This window comes from Bactrocera oleae, chromosome 6, assembly GCF_042242935.1.
Source record: "Bactrocera oleae isolate idBacOlea1 chromosome 6, idBacOlea1, whole genome shotgun sequence".
Taxonomy (NCBI): Eukaryota; Metazoa; Arthropoda; class Insecta; order Diptera; family Tephritidae; genus Bactrocera; species Bactrocera oleae.
Window position 1 is genome coordinate 32,256,240 of NC_091540.1, and position 19,782 is coordinate 32,276,021.

General features: G+C 33.3%; 1 protein-coding gene and 1 long non-coding RNA gene across 12 annotated transcripts in view; one reads left to right on the forward strand and one right to left on the reverse strand.

The window, feature by feature from the left end:
- The window catches only part of LOC118683094 (uncharacterized), a 64,853-nt gene extending 49,373 nt beyond the window's left edge, over positions 1-15,480 (forward strand). The window contains exon 3 of the long non-coding RNA XR_004978921.2: positions 14,825-15,480. This is a non-coding gene — a long non-coding RNA (uncharacterized lncRNA). The remainder of the gene's footprint in view (positions 1-14,824) is intronic.
- Frl (formin-like protein) overlaps positions 1-19,782 on the reverse strand; it is a 139,512-nt gene that overhangs the window by 55,367 nt on the left and 64,363 nt on the right. The gene's annotated exons all lie outside the window — the stretch shown is intronic.

Sequence of the window (19,782 nt, forward strand, 5' to 3'; positions counted from 1 at the left end):
ACATACATAAATTATTAGTTCTGTAACAATTGAAATTAGAAAATTATGAAAATAGTAAAATATCATTTTTTGCATAATCTTTCGCATTTTATCATGCCTCATTTGTGCAAAAAAAGTCATATTTTATCAATTTTTTATCATAAAAATCGTTTATATGGCAAAAAATAATCATGCATATGTGAAGTGGCATTTGTATTTCTTGTTTTCTCATTCATTTCATTTCATTTTTCTCTTTATATTGGTAGATACGTATTTTGTCAGAGAACGTTGTTAAAAATTCTCATTTCTGTTAAATAACAGCAAAACTATACAGAAAGTGGTGAACTCCTTGATCTCAAATTTTTAGCCAACCAATCGAGCATCATACAAAATTCAATTTGCACCTCATTTTTTTAAGTTCTCTGGTTGTACTGTCCTATATGGTGTCATCTGGTGTGGTGTATTGGTGAGTATGTGATGGGTATTATTAGGGTGCGCCAGTTTTTTCCGAGTAGAGTGGTGTAGTTGGAGGAGGAAGTTTAAACTCATTTAAACATGTACTAAAAAGGTAATTTGTTGAAGTCAAATAAGTTATTTTGACCCATTTAATATTATTTACCAATAAAACACGATTTGCCGGCCATAATTCCAAATACTTTCAAACTTCTATTTTACGCAGTTGATGGAGACAACTTAAGGCGACACATAACTACGAATTTATTTAGCGTATTTACACGTCTCTGGAGTCGGCAGTCGGTGTCTCTCCGGTCATTATCTCAACACTTGCAATGAAACATTATGAGCCAATTTCTTTTAAACAGTTCTTAATTTCAGTGTTTTACAACAGTTTTGCAAGCCAAGCCTGTTCCGCCTCCTACATTGTCGACGAGCTGTTTTATTTTCTGATTATGTAAATATGTCGAATGTGACAGACACGATTTTAGTGAACAAACTCATAGCCCAAAATAAACGAGGATAGATGAATGATATATGTATGACCCTTCTAAATACAGTGTAAAAAATACTTTTTGACGAGATGATTTAAAATGAAAGAAGAAACAAGTAAGGAAAGCCTTCGTTCGGGTATAACCAGACATTTAATGCTCTTACAACTTACCAGGATCAAAGCCGGGGAAATACCTTCAGTTGTTGGCAAAACTTTATATTAAACTAGTAAGGAAGGTCTACGTTCAGGTGTAAACGAACATTTTATACTCTAGCTAGGTAAAGTGATATACGAGATTTTCGTATATACAGGTTGGTTGAAACGTTTCTGAGCTCGAAATGAAATGAAAAATACTGTTTTTGGTATGAAATATACATATTTTTTTATTCAATATAATCTCTCTTAACTTCAATACACTTATTCCAATGTTTCTCCAATAATTTTAAGCCATCCCTATAATGACTTTCCGTAAGCTCTGCAAAATACCCGTCTACGGCTGTAATAGCTCCTTCATTCGACAAAAAACACTATCCACGAAGGAATTGTTTCAGGTTTCTGAAGAGATAGTAGTCGCTGGGAGCCAAATCTGATGAATACGGTGGATGCTCAAGCAATTCGTACCAGTTTTAGTGGTCTCACAAATTGTTTCATCCCGCTGATCTAAAAGACTGCAATAATATTCAGAGTTGATTGTTTTACCTTTCTGCAGGTAATCAATCAACAAAATTTCCTTTGCATCCCAAAAAACTGATGCCATAACCTTCTTTGCTGATCCTTGTGCCATCACCTGCTTTGTTTAGACGTTCTTGTTTCAATATCTCATCCATACTTATAAAACGATTTCCTGCGATTTTATTCTAGTTGAAGCACTGCAAATTATGCTGAGAAATTTATTTTCGATCCAGTTTTTGTTGAATTGTTACTCGTTTGTCTGAGATGCCTATGGCAGTCGCGATTTCACGCTTAGTTTGGATCTTCACTAACAATATTATGAGCTTGTTTAATGATTTCTGGTGTGGTGTATTTCCAAGTTTAAATTCACCAGCCTATAATTCAACGGTGCGGTGAGAATTAAAAGTAGGAAGTATGGAATCCATTGTTTACAATCACAGGCAAGAACACTATTGTTAGAAAGAGATTCTTTCGAAATTTCATTAAGATTTCTTACATATTGAAGTATTGTCCCGATTTTACCCATTTTCAGTATGCTATTATCATAAAAATTCAAAAATATTCTTCTCGAATTTTAATACTGAAACTAACAGACTGACCGATATATTCAGTAAAAAATCAGCCACATGCACTGGTTCACATATGGTATTTGGTGTCTGGGTCCTTGAAAAGTCAAAGTCCGATTTCAACATTTTTTTGGGCGTTAGATGGAATACCTTTAGGCCACTATCTGTGCATAGTTTTACTCTAATAACTGCATTGATTTTTTACTTGTATACTGTAAAGTGAACGAATCAGTTAGAATTAAAAAGTTTGTTATATAGGAAGTAGTCGTGGAATGATTGAGTAACTACTATAATTTGACGTTACAGAACACTTTTACTGCAAAAATTACTTTCAGAATAAGCTGTTTTGTTTTTGCGAGCATATAAAGATAAAAAATGTTTAATTATTAATAATTTCTTCCGTTTCATTGAAAATAAAAACACCACATCATTAAAATTTTATATTATATTCTTACCATCATAAGTAATTTATTTGCCATAATCTCTGAATTTAATGCAAATTTTGTATAAACTAATAACAAGCACGATGGCGCACATCGTTGTATATGAAATTGTCAAAGCATGAACTTTATTTGTGAAGCACGATTTTCTCTGCCAATTCGCCGGTTTGATGCGTTTGAAAACATGATGCAATGTTAAAAATATTTCGGATACATTACAGAAATTATACTTTGTTCTTATATTGTACATTGCAATTGACGTTTTCAAAGTCAGCCATAAACTCAACCGAAGAAGCTAAATTTAATATATTGAGTTGATGTGAAAAACGTCAACCAAAGGATCGAAATTCATTATATTAGAGATATGAGGTTTAGCCCAAGACCAATATCAATCCATTAATATAACTTTACAACTTTTAAGAAAACGTGACCACTTAATTTTATTATAAAATAACACATTTTGACCAACCTAAACGGTTTAAAGGCAGGTGGAAAGTCGGCAATCATTATGGCAATCACTGGGGGCAGAGAAATGATTGCATTAATTTTTGACATTACCCTGGTATACTTGTGAACTTTCAAGTAATTTTGTAAATACATATATTAATATAATATATGTATTTATATATAACATATATATGTTAATATATAACATATATATATCGGAATATGTTAATATATAACATATATATGGAGAAAAGTCAGCCGGAAGTTTCATACTCCTGAATGGTACTTATATGGGGGCTAAGGCAAGTTTTCGCCCGTTTTGATCCATTTTAGGTACAAAGATACACTGTTATTAGAAAAAGACGCTCTCTCAATTTCATGAAAATAACTAGAAAATTGGCCGATATATGTGGTATAAACACAAATGGAAGTTCGAAAATATTTGTATTAGGCAAATGAAGGCTAAGGGAAGTATTGACCCGATTAAACGTATTTTTGATCCAAGGGATATTACTATCAAAGTTACTTTTTCTCAAATTTCAATAACATACTTCACAGATTGACCGATATTTTCGCGAAAAAGTCAGCCATACGTACTGGTGTCAACATATTGGGTATGTATGGACTTGAACAGTTATAGTCCGATTGTGACAACTTTTAGACTCGAGATGGCATACCTGAACGGCACTATTTTTGCGAATATTTATCCAAATGTATTAATTGGTGTTTATTGTGAAAGTGAAAAACTCATATGAAATTCAAAATTGTGCTATATGGGAAGTAGTCGTGATTGTAGTCCCATCTCACCCAATTTCACAACGTAACATAGCACCATTAGGATAATGTACCGAACTTGATTAAAATTGGTGTAGTAGATCCGGAGATATGTGATTTCACCTAAATGTAGGTGGTACCACGCCCATCGTCCAATTTTGACCCCAGTTCCTATAAAGCCCTCTTGAATCATCCTGGGTGTAAAATTTAATATCTCTGCCGCATTTAGCTATTGATTTATCGCGCTTTAAGTACTACCGTTAGATGGGGAGTTGGCGGGGTTATCATCCGTTTCACCGATTTTCACATTCAAAGGTGTTGGAAGGATTTGTTCTGTGCAAATCTGGAAGATATAGCTTGAGTCGTTTAGGAGATATGTATATTAAAGGGTGGGGCTTAGTTATGGTATTTTATAGGTTTTCAATTAATGGTGTTTTGTGGACGCTTTACGCCCATCTACGAACTCGTCCTTCCTTTTTTGCTAAGGAACACGTGTACAAAGTTTCATTACGATATCTTAATTTTTACTTAAGTTCCAGTACTATTATACTCTGTAGTAACATGTTGCAAGAGTATAATAATGTTAACTTCGGGTCGGAGATAAAACGACGTGTGCAAGATTTCAGATCGATATCTCCAAAACTGAGGACTTGTTGGCGTATATGGTATATAGACATACAGACGGACATGACTAAATCCACTCAGATCATCACCTCGATCATTTATGTATACACATATGTATGTATATAATATATAATAAATGTACGTTACAAACTTAGTGACAAACTTAATATATCCTGTGGAGCGCCAAGCTGCAGGTCCTAAAACATTTCATCAAATACATTCAATGAAAATCATCAAATATACAGTATGTATAGTGGCGAGCATTAATGAATGAATGGTTGACACTTTTATACTGATATGTTCATAAAATCCGTTCTAATGAAGCAATTTCAACCTAACTTTTTGTATCTAATTTATTATTTATTGTACTTCAAAAAAAAAGTAATAAGAAATTAAATGCAACAATTATATTGTTCTAATATTGTACATTACGGCAAACCGATAATGATAAGTACCGTTACCGGCTAAATTGTAAGTGTTCAATCTCTCGCTGTATTGTGTTATGTATGTACTGAGACTCAGTTGTGAAAGTAAAGTTAAAGCGATTCAAACGTACGCAGTTCTGCAGTTTCTTAAAAACATCGAAAAATTCGAAAAATATAGGAGGAATTGGATTAAATTAATTTAAGGTTGACAAAAGATGGGCAATCATCACAAGAAATTGCAAAAAATTAAAAATATGCGACAGTACGGTGTTATGCGCACAAAAATAGCGCAATGCGAACCCCGTTTCGAATGGTAGAGGCCGCCAAACAATAATACACAACCGAGCATTTATACTCTCGCACAGTCAAACGGTATACTCGTTTGGAAAGTAAAAAAATCAGTTGGAATTTAAAACGGTGTTATATGGGAAGTAGGCGTGGTTGTAATCCGATTTCGCTTATTTTCGCACTATGACATGGAAATATAAGAAGAATGTTATGTACCGAATTTGGCTTTCTAAAAAAAAATTCAAACTGCTCATCTCTAATGTGATGCTGTATACCAAATAACAAGCAATTCATTTATTTTTGATTAATGGCGTTTTGTGGACGTGGCAGTGGTCCGATTACGCCCATCTGCAATACCAACCGTCTTACGTTACCAAGAAACATGTGCACCAAGTTTCATAAAGATATATAAATTTGTACTCAAGTTACAGCTTGCACAGACGGACGGACGGACAGACAGTCACCCGGATTTCAACTCGTTCCTTCATCCTGATCAATTATATTTATATAACCCTATATCTAACTCGATTACTTTTAGGTGATACAAAAAGACCGTTAGGAGAACAAAACTATTATACTACGAGAGTATAAAAAGTTTGGTTGATATAACATATGTACATCCGTTGAATCGCGTCATCACTATGAGAGTCAGTTTTTACTTTCTCTTCCTCCACTTTGCCGAGCAATAAAGTTCTATTGCATATTCAAAAAAAATCAGAACTGAATCCGAGCGCTAAAAAGCCGAAAAAGGCAAAGACGGCTATGCTCATCATACTGCTGTTCGGCTTTTTATTTGTTTTAGCGATTATTTATGACGTTTGTTGACATATTGTAGAAAAAGCTTTTAGCTAAGCCTTATTATGTTTTTCTTTTCTTTTTATTTAACTTTTTTGTTTTTATACACTTTTCGTTGTTGCATTCACACTCACACTCATATCTCTATCCATCTGAGTATGGCTTCACATATATGTACATTAACAAATATTCATACGAATGATCCAAAAGACCATACAATCTCATTTTATTAAAAAGTAAATGCAGTTTACATTTATAGTGATTTTGATCTTATTGCTCGGTGTGCACACATTATTTTACAAACTCGTACATACTCATGTACCATCTGTTAATGATTCTATGTAAATTCATATTTTTATGGGTAATTTATGATTGTAGTGGAAGTATTATATTTTACCAAAGTTTTCTTGTAAATATGCACATATGTATGTCTATATTATATATTCGTTTCGAATTCACTACGAACACATACATACATATTCTCTGAATATCTGTGGAGACGAGAAATTAGCGAGTCAATATTTGCAAAAAGTGGAACAACCCCACCTTCAGAAAAATTTCCTCTATAGGTATATTTTATAAGCTATCTCATCCAAGTCGAAGAAAATATTGCATTTTATTACTCCATGCTACTTTAATTTTTGTAGTAGAATTTATATTTTAATTCAAAATAGACTTCCGTCTCGCCGAATAACATTTAATTTTCATTGTCGTCAAATGTCTTTTTAGCATGCATTATTTTAAGATCTGTGTACAGGAAAGCGGCTATCGGCGCAAAACCCGAACTATATCCAGAAATATAACCGAAACCAGAAATGGTTAAATCTTTACAACAAACAAATGTGTCATCTTACAAACCTTTTGAAAATCCCTTGAACTGTTAAATAATGTGGTCAATGTAATTAAACAAAAAACCGGTTTCGCAAAGACAAAGCACAGCGTCTTTTATAAGAAATAAATATGGAATGTGACTAAATACAATAAATATTCTAATCCGTAACATAAAGTTCATTCCTTGACACCAATGATAAACTCGAATAAATTGAATTATCAATAAAAATATTGAAAGTAATAAGTGCATGTGTCTTCATATTTGACTATATCGCATCGCGTTGTTTTTATTACGTTTCTCCGAAGAAAACAGATAACTGGTTCTACAAATTAGTACGGGCAGCGCCGGTAAGCGACAGAGTTCCATAAAAAGGTTTAATATGTATGTATGCTGATCAATGCACATGTTGAAAATGCAATTGAAGAACAAATGAGGGGACGAATAAAAGTCGAAATTGTGCAATATCATCAATGAAACGCAAAAGAGATGACGTAAGAATGGGAAATTAAATGATTTTGTTTCAAGCGTTGGTTACCGCTCCAAGTTCTCTCGCATAATTCGTCTCACTATTGGCATCTGCTCCAATTCGATGCACTGCATTACAATCTTTTGTAAGTGTGGGCTTTTGTATACACATAAGCATCTCTAGTGTTGACACGGCGAGATGAAACTCTTCAAGGTTTTTGGCACGAGCAGTGGGGTAAGCATAACCTATAATTAAAACACGCACGTATTTTATTTCACTTCCCTCAACTCGTGATGCTCGTTTTTTTATGTCATTTTATACACTTTGTTTCCATTGTGCATTGTTGATAAACTAGTTAACAAAAAAATGTGCAAACGTCAATTGATTGATACAAAATGACAAAAAAAACGACACACTCATATACACATATAATAGAGGCGAAGCTCCATACGTTAACTTCATCTAAAAGAATTATCATTTCAACAGCTTGTGTAAAACGTCTGTATGTATTTAAACTTGCAGTCTTACCTCACTTTATACGAGTTAAACAAGCGCATAGAGTAACGACAGCTTAATTAAGTGAAAGAAGATGTGTGACTCGAAGCATAGTTGGCTTTCCACACCTTGTCACCAAAGATGTTTTTTTTAACGGTATGTAATCAGTTATACAATTTTTATACTCTTGCAACATGCTACTACAGAGTATAATAGTTTTATTCACATAACGGTTGTTTGCATCACACAAAACTAATGGAGTTAGATATAGGGTTATACATATACATATAAATAATCATGATGACAAGATGAGTTGAAATCCGAATGTCTCTCTGTAATGAAACTGGATACACGTGTTCTTGGGCAAAAAAAAGTGAGGACGAGCTCGTAGATGTGCGCCATTAATCTACATCTACACATCTACAGGTTGGATGAAAAGTTGGTTGGTCTCCCCAATAAATAGCACTAATAGCTCCAAATTTTTTTTTCTCAAGTTGGTACATCTGTCGTAAGAACACATGTAAAGTTACAAGTCATTCTGTCCATTAATTCTTTGTTTACAAGTAATTTAAAGTAAAGGAAATTTAAAAAAAAATGGTTAGCAGTGTATAAGGAGTCCTGCATCAAAACGAACCGTTGAATTTTGGGTTGGTGAATTTAAACGTGGTTGTACTAGCCTTGAAGACGATCCAAGCGAAGAACGACCAAAAACCGCAACCACACAAGCAATCATTGACCAAGTTCTTAATATTGTTAGTGAAGATCCAAACTAAGCGTTAAATTGCGAATACCATAGGCATGTCAGACGAACGAGTACTTCATATTTTACATGGATAATTACATATGAAAAAGCTGTTTGTAAAGTTAGTGCCGGACACGTTAACAATTCAACAAAAACTGGATCGAAAACAAATTTCTCAGCATAATTTGGAGCGTTTTAAGCAGAATAAAATCGATTTCCTGCGTCGTTTTATAAGTATGGATGAGACTTGGATCTACCACCATCATCATTAATTGAAACAAGTAGACGTTCTTGTCTACTGAAGCTGGTTGTTCAGCTCCAAAGCAGGTCATGGCACAAGGATCAGCAAAGAAGGTTATGGCATCAGTTTTTCAGGGATGCAAAGAAAATTTTGTTAATTGATTACCTGCAAAAAGGTAAAACAATCAACTCTGAATATTATTGCAGTCTTTTGGATCAGCTGGGTGAAAAAATCATTTTTTATCAAGACAATGCACCTGCTCACAAAGATGTTTTAACAATGGCAAAATTCAACGAACTAAAGTACGAATTGCTTGAGCATCCACCGTATCCATCAGATTTGGCTCCCAGCGACTACTATCTCTTCAGAAACCTGAAACAATTCCTTCGTGGATAGCGTTTTTTGTCGAATGAAGGAGCTATTACTGCCGTAGACGGGTATTTTGCAGAGCTTCCGGAGTCATTATAGAGATGGCATAGAATTATTGGGGGCATATTGGAATATTGAAGTTAAGTGAGATTATATTGAATAAAAAAATATATTTTGTACCAAAAACAGTATTTTTTAATTTCGAGCGCAGAAGCTTTTCAACCAACCTGTAAATACTAAATTAAGATATACAACTGTAATTAGGCACCGGGGATGGTAGTTGTAAGGGGCACCTGTGGACTACAAATGATGAAAAAATAATCGTGGCCGCGCCCTCTAAGAGGCTTAATGTATATATCTCCAAAGCCATTTAAGATACAATAACCAAATTCAGTAAGTACAATTCCTGGAGCCCCTCGTGCGTTACTACAAAAATGGATGAAATCGGATAATAACCCTGCCCACACACCATAAAACGGTTTTGTTAAAAACCCTTAAAGGCGCCATAAATCAATAACTAAATGGGTCAAATACATTAAATTTTACAACCAGGGTGGCATAGAAAGGAGCCGCTGTCAAAAATGGACGACGGGCGTGCCACCGCCCAATTTTAGGTGAAATTACATATCTCGGGAATTGCTTGACCGATTTCAAACAAATTCGGTATATAACATTCTTTTGATATTCTTTACGGATGATTACCACGCCTACTACCCATATAACACAATTTTAAATTCCATCTGATTACAGCGGACGCTCGAAAACGTGAACTAATTAAACCAAAGCAGTTCTTATTTGTGAATGGTTCACGTTTGTAAATTTAAATTCACATTTTATTGTTGTTTCGTATACGTACTATTTTGTACTTAAGAGATATGATAGGAAATGTGAGTTTGAGAAAACTCTTATTTAAAAACTCAGACTTCTTTTTTACATTTTCTGTTTTTCTAATAATTGAAATACAGCTTTCTCCAATAGGCGCCTCAGTACACTCAGTACCCACTGTACATCTTTGTTGAAAAGTGTCTCTGAAACGCAGTCTTCGTCTCTTGTTTCGCATTATTATCTTAATATCTTCGTTCCATTCATGAACGATTGGTTACGTACCTTCACTATAACATTTTCAATAAAAAACAAATTTGCAATAACTTACATATCTTTTCTGCGCTCACGGACAAGCCTCAGCATTTAAACTGTGAAAGAGATCGACTATGTTGCTCATCAAGGAGCGAAGTGCAACTTCCTATTTTTCTTAGCGTTAGCGAAAAAATCAGCTTTGTGCTCCTTTAATTTTGGTTGCAGGTTTTTGCTATTTTCTTTCAGCATTAAAGCACTAGCTGGCCAGTTCTTACTTAGCATACGGATAAACCCACAATAAAGAGTTTTCTCAATTTCGGGCAGCTCTAGAGTTTTTCCTTTTTAGGTGTAAAAAATGTATCGTTTACGCATTTTAAAATCAATTGTCGTATTGTTTTATTGCCAGAATTTGTGAATTTAGCAACGTTGTATTTCTTCGCTAAGATCGTCACACTCGACCCTTTTTGTAAATGACTGAGAATTTCAGCTTTTTCCTTTAATGTCAAACACACAAAACATGTAATTTACTATTAAGAGATTCCCCAAGTTCAGAATTATTTGAGGTCGATGCATAATACATTCAAACATTGAAACGTTTATTGTTCATGTTTCAGAGCTATATTGCCTTGTTCCCGTTTTAGAGTAGCCAATGCAAAAAAAGTGTTTTTACGTATCTGGGTGTTCACGTTTTTAAGCGTGCGCTGTATTTTACTTTCCAGAATGTAAAGCAAGCATTAATGAATGTATCGGGATAAAACTTTGGGTGAAGAATGCGTTTAAAGTATCCCACCTTGTGACTAAAAATTGTCTAAAGAAGTAAAATTGTTCAAACCCCTAGGTACTGAATATGTGGATCCCAGTGCATATAGTTGACTTTTTACCGAATATATCGGTTAATGTGTAAGATATATAATTTAAATTCATGCAATAAAATAAATAAATAAAACTCTCGATAATAGTATGTTTTTGTGTCAAAAATGCGTTGAATCGGATCAATACTTCCTTTAATATAAAATTTTGCTAACACCTGAAGTAATTTCCCGAGCTTTGATCCTTGCAAGTTGCGAGAGTATAAAATGTACGGTTACACCAGAACTTAGCTCTTCCTTACTTGTTTTCTGTTAGTAAAATGTAGTTATGTGAAAAATGAATAAAATCAATATGAAGTTTTTCAATAGGGATGATGTGATTTCTAAGTGTCGTTTCGGCCATTTTTAATATGATCTGTAATTTTTTTTTTATTCAGTAATGTTTATAATCTTATCATGGAAAGATATACGCAAGAACAACGTGTACAAGTTATTCAATTTTATTATCAAAATAATCGTTCTATATTTGCAACTTTTCGTGCGCTTTTGCCATTTAATGGTCGTAATAATCGTCCACCTGTGCTCACTATTCGTCCAATTGTTGAAAATTTCGAGCGTGCATTTTCTTTACATAATGTTCAAGTGCCAACCGCTCGAAGTAATGAAAATATTAAAGCTGCTCAGGCAGGTGTTGCTGAAGACCGCAATTTGTCGATTCCAAGACGTTTTCAAGAATTGGGACTGTCTTAACCACAACGTGGCGGATTTTGAGAAAGGATTTGGGCTTGCATCCGTATAAAATTGTTCTCACTCAAGAACTGAAGGCATGGGACCACCGTAAATGTTGTGAATTTGCTGATTTTGCCTTGGAGCAACTTGAAAACAAGAACGATTTTTTTAAGAAAATGTCGATTTTGGTGCGAAGAAAATCCACAAATTATTCATGAACAACCATTACATTCACCTAAATTGACAGTTTGGTGTGGTGGAATCATCGGTCCGTACTTCTATCGAAATGAAGCTGGTGACACCGTTATTGTCAATAGAGAGCGGTATAGATCGATGGTAACCAACTTTTTATGGCCACAATTGGAGAAGTTGCTCTGGACAATATCTAGTCCAACAAGACGGGGCTACGTGCCACACAGCACGTGCAACAACCGTATTATGACGAAAAACCTTTTGAGATTCGATAATTTCAAGAACTTGTGACTTTGAATGGCCTCAAAAAGGTGGGGTTATTTGAAGAACAACTTGATTTAGTGGAAAAAGTACTCGAAAATTGGGTTCATCAAATTCGTTCCTGCAAAAAAAGTCGAGGAGGCCATTTAAATGATAATATATTCAGAACCTAATTGTATCGATTGTACTTCACATTAAATAAAAACCATTTGAATCTCCTTAACAATTAGTCTGTTTTTTTTTTTAATAATATCACTCTTATTGGAAAACTTTATACCTTATAAAGTGATTTTCGGGGTCCCACTTGTCTTTAAACCGATTAGGTTGGAAAAATGTGTGATATTTAGAAGAATTCAGCCTCTTCGCTTGAGTTTATGAAAAATAAGTCTTATTTGAGGATGATTTCAATATAAATTTCAGTGATGGGAAATAAAATATAATTATAAAACTAATAAATTATAATAAATAAACTTATAGGTCATAGACTAAACCTATAACATAAGTTAAAAAGATACAAATTTGATTGCATTCCATTCACGATTTCGTCAAACAATGAATGTTGAGTTCTTTTGCAAATGTTTTAAATGAAGTTTTGCTAACACCTGAAGGTATTTCGCCGGCTTTGATTCTGGCAAGTTGCAAAAGTATGAAATGTTCGGTTAGACCCGAACTTAGAACTGCCTTACATGTTTATTATGTAAAAATTGCGACGATCCTACAAAAATTTATTCTCACATTGATCAAGTATAAGCTATCTTTGACTGATCGAGAAGCCACCGAGAGTTACAGCTGTCAGAAAAAACAAAAATTGGAAATAATGCATTGCGGTGTACTGTGCTAACCTTAAACCCAGCACACCTCCATCGAAAAATGTATAATATCTCGACTCTACAAAAATGGCTAGACTAGCACTAAAAGGGAGGTGCTCGCTAATCGGAAGAGAGTTCGAAATTTTACAAAAAAAAGACAGCGACTACAGCACCCTGTTCAGAACCGAGCGAAAATAACAAAAGGACTTAGACAAATCCTTTCATCTAATTTGTTAACTTAAGTGAATTATATAAACAGACGATGGACCCACATGCAAAATGATCGGGTAGGAATATTTTTTTACTTTAAAATTGATTCAACATTTTTAATTTAAAAATTGGAGTAACAAAACAAGATATCAAATCAAAAGCTGGATTTGCCATAGAAACCGACCGATCAAAATTAAGTTCTCGTATGAATTTTTATACTCTCGCAACATGTTGCTACAGAGTATAATAGTTTTGTTCACCTAACGGTTGTTTGTACCACTTAAAACTAACGGTTGGTATTACAGATAGGCGTAATCGGACCACTGCCACGCCCACAAAACGCCATTAATCAAAAACAAATAAATTGTCATAACTAAGCTCCGCAATAAGATACAAGACTGTTATTTGGTACACGAGATCACATTAGGGAGGGACATCTGCAGTTAAAATTTTTTTTAAGTGGGCGTGGTCCCGCCCCTAATAGGTTTAATGTACATATCTCCTAAACTACTAAAGCTATAATAACAAAATTCACTGGAAACAAATGTTTTTAGCACCATTACCTACGGTGTGAAAATGGGTGAAATCGGGTGAAAACCCCGCCCACACCCCATGTAACGGTACTGTTAAAAACTACTAAGAGCGCGATAAATCAAGCACTAAACACGCCAGAGACATTAAATTTTATCTCAGGGATGGTATGAGATGACTTTATAGGAACCGCGTTCAAAATTTGCAGTGCCTATAGTTGACCTTCTACCGAAAATATCAGTCAATCCACAAAGAAATCTCAAACGAGTATACCATTTGACTTTGCGAGAGTATAAAATGTTCGGTTACATCCGAACTTAGCCCTTCCTTATTTGTTTTATTTGTGAAGGATATTCTAGTTTCGGTTAACGCTTTTTTCTAACTTTTAATTTGCTTTAGCAAATATTCCTTGTTCAAAATGCTGATATTTTAATTTATTATACAGTAAGTAAGACATCGCACAGGAGTGACTCTTTCTAATGATGAGCTAATTAGCTGAGCAAGAGGAAAACAAAATATATTGACAGTAAGGCTTTCGAATAAGGGATGGATTTGACTGAAATGTTGGAAAAATTTATTGAAAATTATTCAAATTTTGACATGAGTTCAAAATCAAGACGGGGTGTTATAGATGCAAAAAAGAAAACGCAAACTACATTAACATAGATGCCTTCTTGACAAAAAGTAGAAAATTGGAAAAACCAAAACAGACTAAATGATCTGACTGATTTAGAATTTTATTTGTTTTTATAAGTATATTCGTTTATATTGTTTTTATTTTTATAAGAAATAATTGTTTGGTTTAATTTTTTTCAAACTCAATTACTGCCAATTTTCTATCTATCTTCCCCTAACCCCCTTATTTACATGTTAAGATAGTCTCGTTTAGTGCTGTATCATATAACGCTCTTATTTGATGGGACGTTTCCTATGTGTTAAGCGGGGTCTTACTATTGTATATTTTGACGCATTACTAAAGAGTCTTTCGGCAGAAGCAGAAGATGGTAAATACATGTTGTGTATGGTTTTTTAATTTCTATATTTATTAATTAATTTTTAAGCCGATGCTTATGATTAAAAAATTTATTTTTAATTTTTCAACCAGGGATTTGTGGACGACGGAAGCCAATCTTCGACGAACTGGCCAGACTAGATATACATATTGGGCTAAAACTAACTTTCTCCAAAACGATCCCAAATTTATTTAGATAAAAACAGAGACTACATTTCGGGAAACAAAACTATATCACTCTGGTACAATGTTTACTAATAGCATAAGTTTGCTAAAAAAAAATTTACTTCAGTTTTGCTCTTAAATATTGTTAAAAAAGAAATGAGAATAGTACTATACATTTGATCTATGGCACCATGGACCGAACAGTGTTTGTAAAGATACTAGAGGATGTTATGTTACCATTTTCCAGCTGGGAAATGCCTATAAAAAAAACATTTGAGCAGAATAACGGTCCAAAACATGCGAACAAACTAGCTAAGAAGCGTTTTGCATAAAAAAAACGCCCTAATGTCCTGGCCAACGCAGGTACTGGACCTGAATCCAAACGAAAATGTATAGGGAAATATTAAACAAGTTTTAGCAAAAGCAGATCGATCAAATAGAACACAACTTTCGCTAATGGTCAAGGAGGCATGGCATGGATGTATTAAAAAAAGCTTTACAACCAAATATTAGTCAATCGAAAACATTTAGTATTTAAAATTTTAGTTGTTAACTAGATGTTTTTCTGTTTTACTTTCAACAAAATAGGCACTATTATTTTCGTGAAAAGAGTAATTTTTTAGTTTATTTTTTTAATAAATCTTGGTATAAAAAAAACATATACGTATATTGAAAATATAAAACTATGTATATACGTAGAAACAGCTAAAATTTACTTTTAAATGTTATTGAAATCGTAGTTTGTATATTTAACTTAGCTAACACAGCTATAGGTAATCGCGTGGACTAATTTACATTGTAATTTCATTTTTATTTTGGACAAAAATATCAGCAAAAAATTATTTCTTGGTTTTTCCATATTTTTGTTGGTATTGGATAGTTTTAGATATTTATGTACATACTTTAGGTCGAAATCTCATTTTATAAACTTGTTTTTACTATTTTACAGTTTTTGTGAAAACTTTTAAGTCATTATAAACCATCGGAACCTTTATGTGATTGAGTTTTTATTGTCAGCGACTTTTGTTGATTTTCCCCCTATTTAAGTATGAAAATCGCGACTACAATTCATAACCCGTTTGCTCACACAAATACATACATACGTAATTACAAAATAATAACCCCACGCGTCGAAGCGAATGCAAAAAAAACAGAAGCTATAATACCCTTCACAGAACTTGATTCCGATCGTAAAATTTGTATGGCAGCTATATGATATAGTGATATAATCTGAACAATTTCTTCGGAGAATACATTGTTGCCATAGACAATAACTCGTGCTTAATTTCGTGAAGATACCTCGTCAAATGAAATAGTTTTCCATGCAAGCACTTTATTCTGATCCTTCAGTTAATATGGCAGCTATATGATATAGTCATCCGATCTATAAAATTTCTTCGGAGATTGAATTATGGACTTAATCCATGCTAAATTTCGTGAAGATACCTCGTCAAATGAAAGAGTTTCCTATACAAGTACTTAATTCTGATTGTTTAGTTTATATATACAAATGCTATGGTGGCCCGATGTCGCCCGTTCCGACAAATGAACAGCTTCTTAGTGAGAAAAGGACAGGTGCAAAATTTTAGATCGATATCTTAAAAACTGAGGGACTAGTTCGTATATAAACAGAGGGACAGGCAGACGGACATGGCTAAATCAACTAAGCTCGTCACGATCATTTATATATATATTTTATAGGGTCTACGACGTTTCCTTCTGGCTGTTACAAACTTCGTGGCAAACTTAATATACCTTGTCCAGGGTATAAATACCAAAAAATTAGTAATAACAACAGATCCTAACAATGACAACAATAATACAAACCCACCGGACGTGTTCATTTGAATTTATTGAACAAAGGAATGAATGGCATAGAAATAAATTAAATAATTTCAATATAATATGCTCATGATTATTCTATCTACTCTTGGTGAGCTAAAAACCGCATGTATGTATGTATGGTTGTTTATAATTGGGGTTATGTGAGTGGAACGTTGGAAGTTGAAGAGAGACATATCAATTATTAGGCATCGGGTGTTTCACGCTGGGCGGTGAGTCATATGGTGCTTTATTGGTGTTGAAAATACTACAATGCACAGAAGAGTCCTTACTTTTTCAAAAAAGATCGGCTAAAAATAAAACTGCATTCCTGTAACGATTTATTGGTAAGAAAACCATACTCAATCGATCATTGAAGTTGACGCTGACTATTTTATTCTATATTAACGGTGCCGGTTATACTTTTAATGTTTTTATCTTGCTTTATTAAATTATCTAAGTATTTAGTGAAAATAAGAACAGAATAATTTGTTTTTTGTTTTGATAAAATATAATATGAAGAATAGTTGCAATAATATGGAAATTTTTATTAATACATACTTTTAGATAGAATTAAAACATTTAAATAACAAGTAAGAAAGGGCCAAATTCGGGTGTAACTTGCAAGGATCAAAGCCGGCGAAACACTTATACATAGGTGTTGGCATTCAACATTCATTATTCGACGAAATCGTGAATGAATAACAGTCAAATTTGGTATCTTATTAATATATATTGAAGATCAGGATGGAAATTCTTTATATTAGGGATATGAGGTTTAGACCAATTCCATTCATATTCAGTGGTAAACCAGATATTTTTCAATGAAATCTGACGGGCTGATTGCATTATGTAATTTGAACATTGCTCAGGTACACTAGAGAACATATTTTCAATTAATTTTATAAATAAGTATATAACTCGCACACTGGACGACATATTCATCATACGGATTGTTAGAATAACGAATATGTAGTATATGGGAGTGGGTGAATTCGTATATATGGTATAAGGCTAACCGGTAATGTTTTCAACGTTAACACTTACAATTAAATTTAAAGAAAAAATAGTATGGTATTATGAATATTTTTATTGTAATTGATTAAAATGTTTACTTTCAACATTTTTATTACCTCACGCTGTTTCATCAGCATTTTTATTTAAGTTTGATCGAAGTTGCCTCCGAAGATGTAATTTAATAAATAATAGCGCTAAAGTGCAGAAATATATTTAAATATGTAGCTAAAATTAGAAACATATCATTTTAATTATATGATTAACATTTTAAAAGCTACAAGTTAAGTCTGCTAAAAAAACTATCTGACTCAAAATACTATAAATAAAGAAGCTGAAAAATCGTGATTGAGACCTGTCAAAACGTTAGAGAACAGCTACATTCACAATTTACTATGTATCATGGAGTAATTATACGAATAAATGTTTTGTGATTGCATTCACATTATTTATTTAATCACTTCATGTAATGCAATATGTGTGTATAATTTTGATAAATAGAAAAGAATTCGCACTATCAAATTTAGCTACTGGAAATTATTTTGTTATTCTTTGCTTCCTGTTTGATTTTATAGACATAAGCAGTTTGGACAAATGTCTAAGCCGACTTTCCGGGTTATTTTCTAGATAGAAACAAATATTGCTAACATTATGAAAATCCAAAATCAAAATAATTATTACTATAATATATAAACCATGACAACTCTGGTACTTGTTCGTACTTATTTAAACTAAAGTGTATACAAGTATAATGCATAATTTTGTTATAACGTTGACGTCTCTCTGGTCTCAAACAATAAGTGTTAATAACATTCTTATTTGTAACCTGCCCAATAACATTTGGTCAAAATGGTGCGACAGATACCAAGTGAACTTGTGGCCAACTTCTTTCATGAAATTTACTAATTTTCAACCAAAAAGCTGAAAATATATCGATCATATATTGTTGAAAACATAGAGCTAAAATTAACGGCCAAGCAACCGAACTTAACCTCAAGACTTTTTTTCACACATATTCAACGGCAGTGGTCATAATAACATACACATATAACTACACATACACATGTAAGGCAACACATTTCCACTCACATACAAATCATCAACATCTGCAATTCAACCAAGCGAGTGAAAAAGTGCAAACTCTAACAACAATCGAAATAGCAGCCATACCCATTTGTATGACAATGTCTGTATGTGCATATGTACGAGTATGAATGTATAAACTTATAATTTTATGGCTTATGCTTTTCACTACAATCAGTGCATAACCCTCTACTGCTACGCTTTTGGAACGACACCAATGAATGCAGACAGCGGTCCATGTTTTGAACTCAACATGTGTTTCAATGCCTTTCCATATAAACAATAAAATTCATTATTTTACCATCATCAGAACCATAGCGCCCCCTTTTCATTAGATCTTCTTTGTATTGATGTTCATGCGTATGTATGGTCATATATACGAGTTAATGACATACATATACATATGTATATACTCAAAGTTGTAACAGTATACAAAAAAGTTTGAACCGACTGAAGCTATTATTTATCTACATATCTATGTAATTATATGTTTTAATAATAGATTAAAATTTCTCATCATAAAAATATTACTTTTCATCAACACGAAAAGTACCATCAGTTCCCACTCGAAATTTTTATTTAAACTGAAACAAAGCAACATCCTTCTCCTATTTGCACTGACATAGTCAATTGTTTATTTCGCAGTCAAATAACTAATAAATTTTAATGAGATGCTTCTTATATCCTGCTGAAAATCTCGAAACTGTATTTTTCAAATCGGGCCACTACGGTACTCGGTTATAGTTTTACTATACCTTGCAACTTTTTTATAAACAATTTACTGCTAATTTTTTCGTTTTCTTCCTAAGGAAGTAAATTTTTTAAAGATCCGTCCGTGTATAAAGGTCAAATGTTTTAAAATTAAATCAACATTGGGGAGCGCCCGTCTGACACCTTGTACAAGTAAAAAAATTATAGCAAGGTTTATAGCTCAAACAGTCACCAACATTCCTGCCTTTCGTACTTAC